Source organism: Crotalus tigris, unplaced genomic scaffold (genome assembly GCF_016545835.1).
Source record: "Crotalus tigris isolate CLP2741 ecotype Arizona unplaced genomic scaffold, ASM1654583v1 scf7180000022947.11497, whole genome shotgun sequence".
Taxonomy (NCBI): Eukaryota; Metazoa; Chordata; class Lepidosauria; order Squamata; family Viperidae; genus Crotalus; species Crotalus tigris.
The window spans coordinates 3111-10636 of record NW_024099538.1 but is presented as its reverse complement, the minus strand read 5'-3'; the positions used below and the strand labels follow the sequence as shown (position 1 = coordinate 10636).

The 7526-nt window shown below is 45.9% G+C and overlaps 1 long non-coding RNA gene across 3 annotated transcripts; it reads left to right on the top strand.

The window, feature by feature from the left end:
- Positions 1 to 1206: 1206 nt before the first annotated feature.
- On the top strand, positions 1207 to 6364 carry LOC120297049. 3 transcript variants are annotated; one of them, XR_005553673.1, is made up of 3 exons: positions 1207 to 1268; positions 3664 to 3874; positions 6348 to 6364. It is a non-coding gene; the product is annotated as an uncharacterized LOC120297049 (long non-coding RNA). The 3 variants fall into 3 exon arrangements; XR_005553672.1 differs by lacking the exon at positions 6348 to 6364 and adding an exon at positions 4482 to 4519; XR_005553674.1 differs by lacking the exons at positions 1207 to 1268; positions 6348 to 6364 and adding exons at positions 1570 to 1631; positions 4482 to 4518.
- Positions 6365 to 7526: the final 1162 nt, after the last annotated feature.

Below are 7526 nucleotides of genomic sequence, written 5' to 3'. Positions count from 1 at the left end.
CCACTTCCATTTTTTCGGGGACCTTCTGGGCAGGGCGGACTCCACGTCCGATCAACGAGGTAAGCCTTGAAAACCCCATTCAAAAGGCTTATTTCCCTTGGCGGCCGCAATACCCGTCCCAGAGCATTTACCAGCGTAGGCCTTTTCCACGGCCTCAATGCCGCTATCGCTAAGGGAGGGAAAACAGTGCCCTCCCGTGGCCAAGCCGGGTATAGCAGCCACCAAAAGAAATAAACCTTTGAAAATGGCAAAAGGGCCTCCCGTCGCCCTAGTAATATTAATAAGAGGCTACTAATAAAGACGGGGGGAAAATAAATAGCCTTAAAATCCCATTTAAAAGCTTTATTTTTTTCGGCGACCGCAGTACCCGTTTTTGACCACAGGAGGGCACACTTTTCCGTCCCGTAGCATGACCATCGACGACGACCACGACGTTCCCAGTACGGCCGAGTTCCTGTCCATCCGCCGAGGCCGTCCCCAACTTCCTGTCCGTTCCCTGCTTTTTCCCGTGCTCTTTTCTGCACTACGTTGACGGAGCGCACGTCTACCGGCGAGGCCTCAGGAAGGAAAAAAGGAAGCCTGCTCCTGCCTCAGGTGAGCCGAGCCATCCCCGCATTTCCTGATTCCAGAAAGATACCGGCTTTCTCTGTTACCTAGTTAGCGGGGGATCCCCACCTTCCCCCTCCCCCGCCTCCTCCCCGGCCACTCGTTTGGTCCTCTCCCCTAAGATGTCCGCCTGGCCGTTCCTGGCCTTTCGCCGCCGGTGTCTGTAAAAATGCGACCGAGAACCGGTGGCGGCGGCGGCGCCGCAGGTTGCGAGACCTGGTTTCTTTGCGCTCTTTCCCTTTCAGCTATAGGGGCTAAATTGGGAACGTAGAGACGAAGTTAGCTTGTTTTAACAACACACTTCGGGGTGGTTTATGCGAGCTCAGCCGCGGCTTCTTTTTAGCTCCTTTTTAGAGGCGGGGCCGGCGGGACACGCTCCAGGCTTTTGGCCTCCAGGTCTGGAAGGGGGTTCCGACCCGTCTCGGGGGTCTCCTCGAAGGCTGCCAAGCAAGGCAGCCGTTGAATGGTGTTGTCCGAGCGCCCGAGTCCCGGATGTAGAAGAACCAGTCGTATCGCGCTTCCCTGTGTTACATCTTAAAGAGGTTGCTCCTCCAAAAAGTGCACCCCGCTCGCCCCCTTCAAGCAAATCCAGGTATTTTTATTCAAGAATAGTTTTGTTTGTCCTGCCCTGCTATTTCTTTAAGGAGATCGTACGTATGTAGGTTTGTATTTAGGTTTGATGTTTCTAAACTATATTTCTTAGAGATCCCTCTGTATTAATATAGGCGCAATATCACATCTCTATTTGAAATTGTGTGCATTTTTATTAAGAAACGATCAATATAAAAATAAATGCAGTTTATTTTGAAAATGTGTATAACCTATCGTTCCCTTCTAGGTTTATCATTTAAAGGATGGATAAAAGGGATGAGAGTGAGAAGTCGCAACTAATGGCTTTTATTATTTTGTTCGCCGTCCATCTAACTTTGTAGACCTTCGTCCAAAACAAGTCAGGGTTAGGAAGGGTAGGAGATTTCTTCCTTTCCTCTCCAGGTTGCCGTAAACAGCCCACCCACCGCCCAGAGGTAAGAGAAAGGTAAAGCAGGTCTCTCTGGGGGACGCAGGAGACCCGGGTCTTTGCAGAGTCCGGCTTGCAATTTTGCTAACTTCCCCCAGTCACAGCTGCATCGACTGATGTAGCGGCCAGGAGGAAGGGTGGGGAGGAAGGGTGGGGACGCCTGCCGGATGAAAGCTTCAGCCTTTTTGGAAAAGGCAGTGGAGAAAGGAGGTCACGCTCCCTCTGCCAAATGGGTGACCCCCCCCCTTTCTGTGGCTGTTAAGAAGGAACTGGGGGAAAACAGATAAGTTGTTCTTGAGGATTTTTCCCCCCCTTTTTTGCCAGCTTCAGTGAGATTAAGGCTTTTCCTTTTAAAAAGACGGGGATGGAACTGGAGGAAGGTTGGGAGCCCAGTAAAAACCGCAAGAGGCAGTGGGAAACACGGTGGGAGGTTGCGATTACCCCCGCTCCTCTAAATATTGCAGTTTTGGTGGGAAATAGCAGGAGGTAGGATTCCTCTCTTAGGAAAGCTCAGGTCTTTCAGATACCTTGCTGGTCCCCACACACCCCATTTAATCCATTTTCTTGCTGCAGAGAGAGATTCTGTTAAGTTCTAGCTGGAACTCCACGTCTCTTATTCTGTTGGTAGCTGCTTTGCTTAGGTTGGGTGTAGCCTAGGGATATTTAAAAACAGTGAGGAAAGTCCACAGGAGGCCCCCTTATGCTCCCATCGCCTGTTTCCTGGGAGAGGGGAAGTTATTTATTGAGACTAAAGCGGTCAAGCCCTCTGGGAAGAATTGAGTCCTACGGTTAAAGAAGGAATAGCAGTCACAAAAGGAAATAAATCCTTTTAATATGATTTTAAGATTATTATTATTGATCTATTGAAGTTATTGAATGGTATTAAGGGTCAAAAAACAGTGCCATCCTGTGATTGAAGCAGGTAGAGGAGCCATTAAAAAACTTTTCAATAGAGGAGAATAAATAAAGGTCAAAAGTGAAAATATGTCTATAATAATGTATAATAATATGAATTATTCTTAGTAAGAAGTAGAACATGTAGGAAGAAAAATGTAAATAAGAAATAATGGGGCTATAAGGACAAATATTCTAAAGAAGAATAAGGGGGAAATGTAAATATTAGATTACCGTTACGTAATTGCTGTAAAAAAAAGGAGTATATATTGTATGTGTATGTGTGTTATGTTTTGCTTTGTTCTGTTTTGTTGGTTAAAAATAAAAATTAAAAAAAAAACTTTTCAATGGCATTTTAAGGTTATTCTTTATTATTAAAACCTTATTAATATTAATAGGGCATCATAGTCCTCCTTAACTAGATTTAAGGCTTTTGAAGCAGATTTCTTCTTCCGCGCCTGCGTTGCAGCAAACGGGCCTCCCCTGGCCCTATTAATAAGGTGTTAATACTGTTAATAAAGATAGAGAATTTAAAATGCCATTAAAAAGGTTTATTTCTTTTGGTGGCCACAATACCCGTTTTTGACCAGAAGAGGGCACACTTTCCCGTCTCATAGCTTTAGCTTGGAGTCCATGGTAGGCTTTTTTTAATGGCCTCCATCCTATAGCCAAGGGACAGAAAACTCTGTCAAATCAGATACTGCAGCCACAAAAATAAATAAACCTCTTTAATGGCGTTTTAAGATGATGATTATTCTTTATTATTAAAACCTTATTAATATTAATAAGCCACGATAGGCTCATTCCCATCCCCTACTACACTTGACTTGCAATCACGGTCTACAGGCCATGTGGCAAAGTACCACAAGTGGTACACATACCACTGGTTGAAAAGCCCTGCTCTATAATTATTAATATCAAGGCTTCTAATAATACAGATGCAAAAGAATAACCTCAAAATCCCGACTGTTCTGTTCCCTGAACCTGTCTTGCCCTCTCCGGCTGTAAAACGGGGCCCAGGGGCCATTTTACAAATGCAGATGGGGCAACTAAGCCTGAGAAAGAATCCCTGAAATTTATGTTTCCAACATATGAACTGTATCTCTATGTTCCCAATTTGGCCTCTTGTTTTTCTCCCTCTGAAGTGGAAAGGGCACAAAGAGACCCAGCCTCCTAGTCTCTCGTACCGGCATCCAGCCGCCTGCTTAGGGACAGGAAGTCGGCCATGCCGAGAAGGTCGTTCTGAATGGAAGTGGAAGGACGGCCACAGAAACGGACAGGAAGTTGGCCATCCCGGGGAGGTCGGTGTGTAAGACAGTGGAGGACTACTGCGCATGTGTGACTGGAAGTTGGCAGGTACGGTTGATTTCCTTGTGTGGCTGCTATTCCTGCCTAAGGCTGCGTTCTGATGACTTTGCCCCTAAAATAACAACATAGTCTTTCATATCTTGGGAAAGCCTGACTTTTTTGCCCTCTTTTGGGCAAGGAAAGAGTAGGGCCTGAGGTTTTTAAGAAGAGACTTGACAACCATTTGTCTGAAATGGTACTATAGGCTTTCCTGCTGGACTACAAGACCTTCCAACTCTATTGTTGTTATTGTTGATCTCCCAAAGCAATTGCTCACTGTATTTTCTTCCACTGTTTAGAAGGAAAAACATAACAGAAAGGAGAAATTATTCTCCTTTTAGCCGTTGTTTTGTGGTTAATTCAGGGTTCGGGGGAAATTTGACCGGCTCCTCTGGTTCAAGCCTGTGCTCCAGCTCAAAATATGGAGTTGTGTTGTTTTGAGGAGGCTGTGCCAATAGCAACTGGGAGGTCTTGTGGCAGGATTTGATTCTCTTCACCCCAAGACCAGCTGGTAAAAGCAGGAAAGTTTGCCTTCTCATGGACACCTTCCATCGTAAACCGATCAAGAATTCTGGTGATTTGTTATGATTCCTACAACTCAGTGCTTTTTTCTTAGGCCCTAGGAGTAGATAACCCAAAACACTCAAAGAGCCACTTGGACCCATTTACAACCGAAAACATCTTTTATGACTCATGGACTTCTACTCCCAGAATTCCTGAGTCAGCATAGCTGGGCTAGCTAGCTCTCTCCTGCCCTTCCTGCTTCCTGCAGAGACGCAGCAAAAGGAGGAGTGCCATCCCGTAAGCTTTTTAGCTCGTCGGAGAACACTGTGAGTCCACTCTCTTTTTTACACACACACACACACACACACAGAGAGAGAGAGAGAGAGAGAGAGAGAGAGAGAGAGAGAGAGAGGAGGGGGGAAGCGCAAGTGCCTCTCTCTCTGTCTGCAAATGGCAGAGGAGGCTGGGAGCCGCAGGGGAAGGCTCAAAGAGCCATATGCGGCTCCAGAGCCGCAGGTTGCTGACTCCTAGGGGCACTCAGAGTACACCTTTGATAAAGGAATATACATAATAAGCAAACAACTATAAAACTGAGTTTAGTCAAAGCAGCAAAGTCTGCCCTCTTGTGGCCAGTGTGCTGTAACGTTTAGCAAAGAAGCCCTGAAGTGGCTTATTTTTATTCTTTCATTTCCTTCCTTGGATGGAAGCTCAAAGCAGCCACAGAAGAGGCTGCTGGGAATACAAAAGATAATTGCAGAAGCTAAAATTTCATTTCTAATAGGGCACTGAGGAGGGCAAAACAGGGAATGCTGCCCTCCTGTAGCCAGGTAAGTCCATGGCATTTTTTCCCCAAGGTACAGCAGAAAAGGGTACTGGATAGATTAAATATAGATTGGGTGTCAAACTCAATTTCACTGAGGGCCGCATCAGCATTGCAGTTGCTTGGGGGGGGGGGGCTGGGGTGTGTGGCCAGAGTGGGTGTGGCCTACTGGGTGGGTGTGCATGGAGTGGGTGTGGCCTACTGTATCTTAATTCTACACCAGTCGCGTCAAGGGTGCCTGTGGGGGTCTAGGCAGGAATGGGACAGATCTGAGGGTCTCTGGCAGAAGGGGGTGGGACGGGGGCAAGTGCCAAGGCATGGTCCACTGGGGCAAGTACCAAGATGGCCACCACAAAATTGTACATTGGCTCCCAGCCGGCTGGGGCCAAGACAGCAGGCTCCCTCACTGTTTCCAGGATGGCTTCGTGGGCCACATGAAACCACTTTGCGGGCCACATCCGGCCCCCGGGCATTGTGCTTGACATGTCTGATATAGATGATTAATAGGTGAGATAGATAATAGATGAGAGAGGGAGAGAGAGAAATCTAAAACATTTGTTATATAAAGCACAAAAAACTTCATTGGAAGTTTATTTTGGTAGAACCCCCAAATCCTTACAAAAGATGATCCTCGGTGATTTCGGCACAGGGCAGGAGCACAAGGTGCCTAACAGGTCCAAGCTCCTGACCGCAGGATCCCAAATCTCTTCATATTCATATTAGTAAAGTTGGAAGGGACCTTGGAGGTCATCTAGTCCAACCCCCTGCTCGGGCAGGAACCCCTACACCATTTTGGACAAGTGGCTGTCCAGTCTCTTCTTAAAAACTTCCAGTGTTGGAGCATTTACTGCTTCTGGAGGCAAGCTGTTCCACTGATTAATTGTTCTCACTGTCAGGAAGTTTCTCCTTAGTTCTAGGTTGCTTCTCTCCTTGATTAGTTTCCACCCGTTGCTTCTTGTCCTGCCTTCAGGTGCTTGGAAAATAGCTTAATTCCCTCTTCTTTATGGCAGCCCCTGAGATATTGGAATACTGCTTCATGTCCCCCCTTGTCCTTCTCTTCGTTAAACTAGACATACTCAATTCTAGCAACCGTTCCTTATATATTTTAGCCTCCAGTCCCCTAATCATCTTTGTTGCTCTTCTCTGTACTCTTTCTAGAGTCTCAACATCTTTTTTACATCGTGGTGACCAAACCTGGATGAAGTATTCCAAGTGTGGCCTTACCAAGGCATTGAAGAATGGTATTAATACTTCACGTGGTCTTGATTCTATCCCTCTGTTAATGCAGCCTAGCACTGTGTTGGACTTTTTGGCAGCTGCAGCACACTGCTGGGCTCATATTTAGATGATTGTCTACTAGGACTGCGAGGTCCCTCTCACAGTTACTACTATTGAGCATGGTGCCACCTATGCTGTACTTGTGCATTTGTTTTTTCTTGCCTAAATGTAGAACCTGCTTTTTTCACCATTGAAATTTATTTTGTTAGTTACGTGACCAGTGTTCACGTCTGTCCGGATCCTTTGTATCTTAAGACGTCTTCTGGAGTTGTTGGCTATTCCTGCCAGCTTAGGTGTGTCTGCAAATTTGATGAGTTCCCCATCTATCCTTCATCCAAACGTGATGAAGAGGTTGAAGCGTCCTGGGCCAGAACAGAGTGGGCCTGGGGCACCCACACTACACAATTCCCTCCATAGAGATGCAGTTCCATTGAGGACCACTCGCTGAGTACGGCCGGTCAGCCAGCTATGGATCCATCTGATGGTGGTTCTGTCTACCCCACATTTTTCTATCTTGTCAAGTAGTAGGTTGTGATCTACTTTATCAAATGCCTTACTGAAGTCCAAGTAAATTATGTCCACAGCATTCCTCCGATCCACTAATTTTGTCACTTGGTCAAAGAATGCAATAAGATTTGTCTGGCATGATCTATTTTTGACAAACCCGTGTTGGCTTTTAGTAATGACTTTGTTTGCCTCTAGGTGTTTGCTGATTCGTTGTTTGATATCTTTTCCAGGATCTTCCAGGTATTGAGGTCAGGCTGATAGGTCTGTAATGTCCTGGGTCCATTTTTTTTCCTTTTTTGAAGATGGGAACTACATCAGCTCTTTTCCAGTCCTCTGGTAGTTCCCCAGTGCTCCAGGATCTTTGAAAAAATATAGTTCAGTGGTTCTGAGATCACATCTGCCAGTTCCTTAAGAACCTTGGGGTGTAATCCATCTGGTCCTAGTGATTTGAACTCGTCTAGGCTAGACAGGTGTTCACTTACCATTTTCTTGCCTATCTTAACTTGTATTTCTATTTTGTTTTTTATGCACTATTTTTTGATAGGTTGGTCT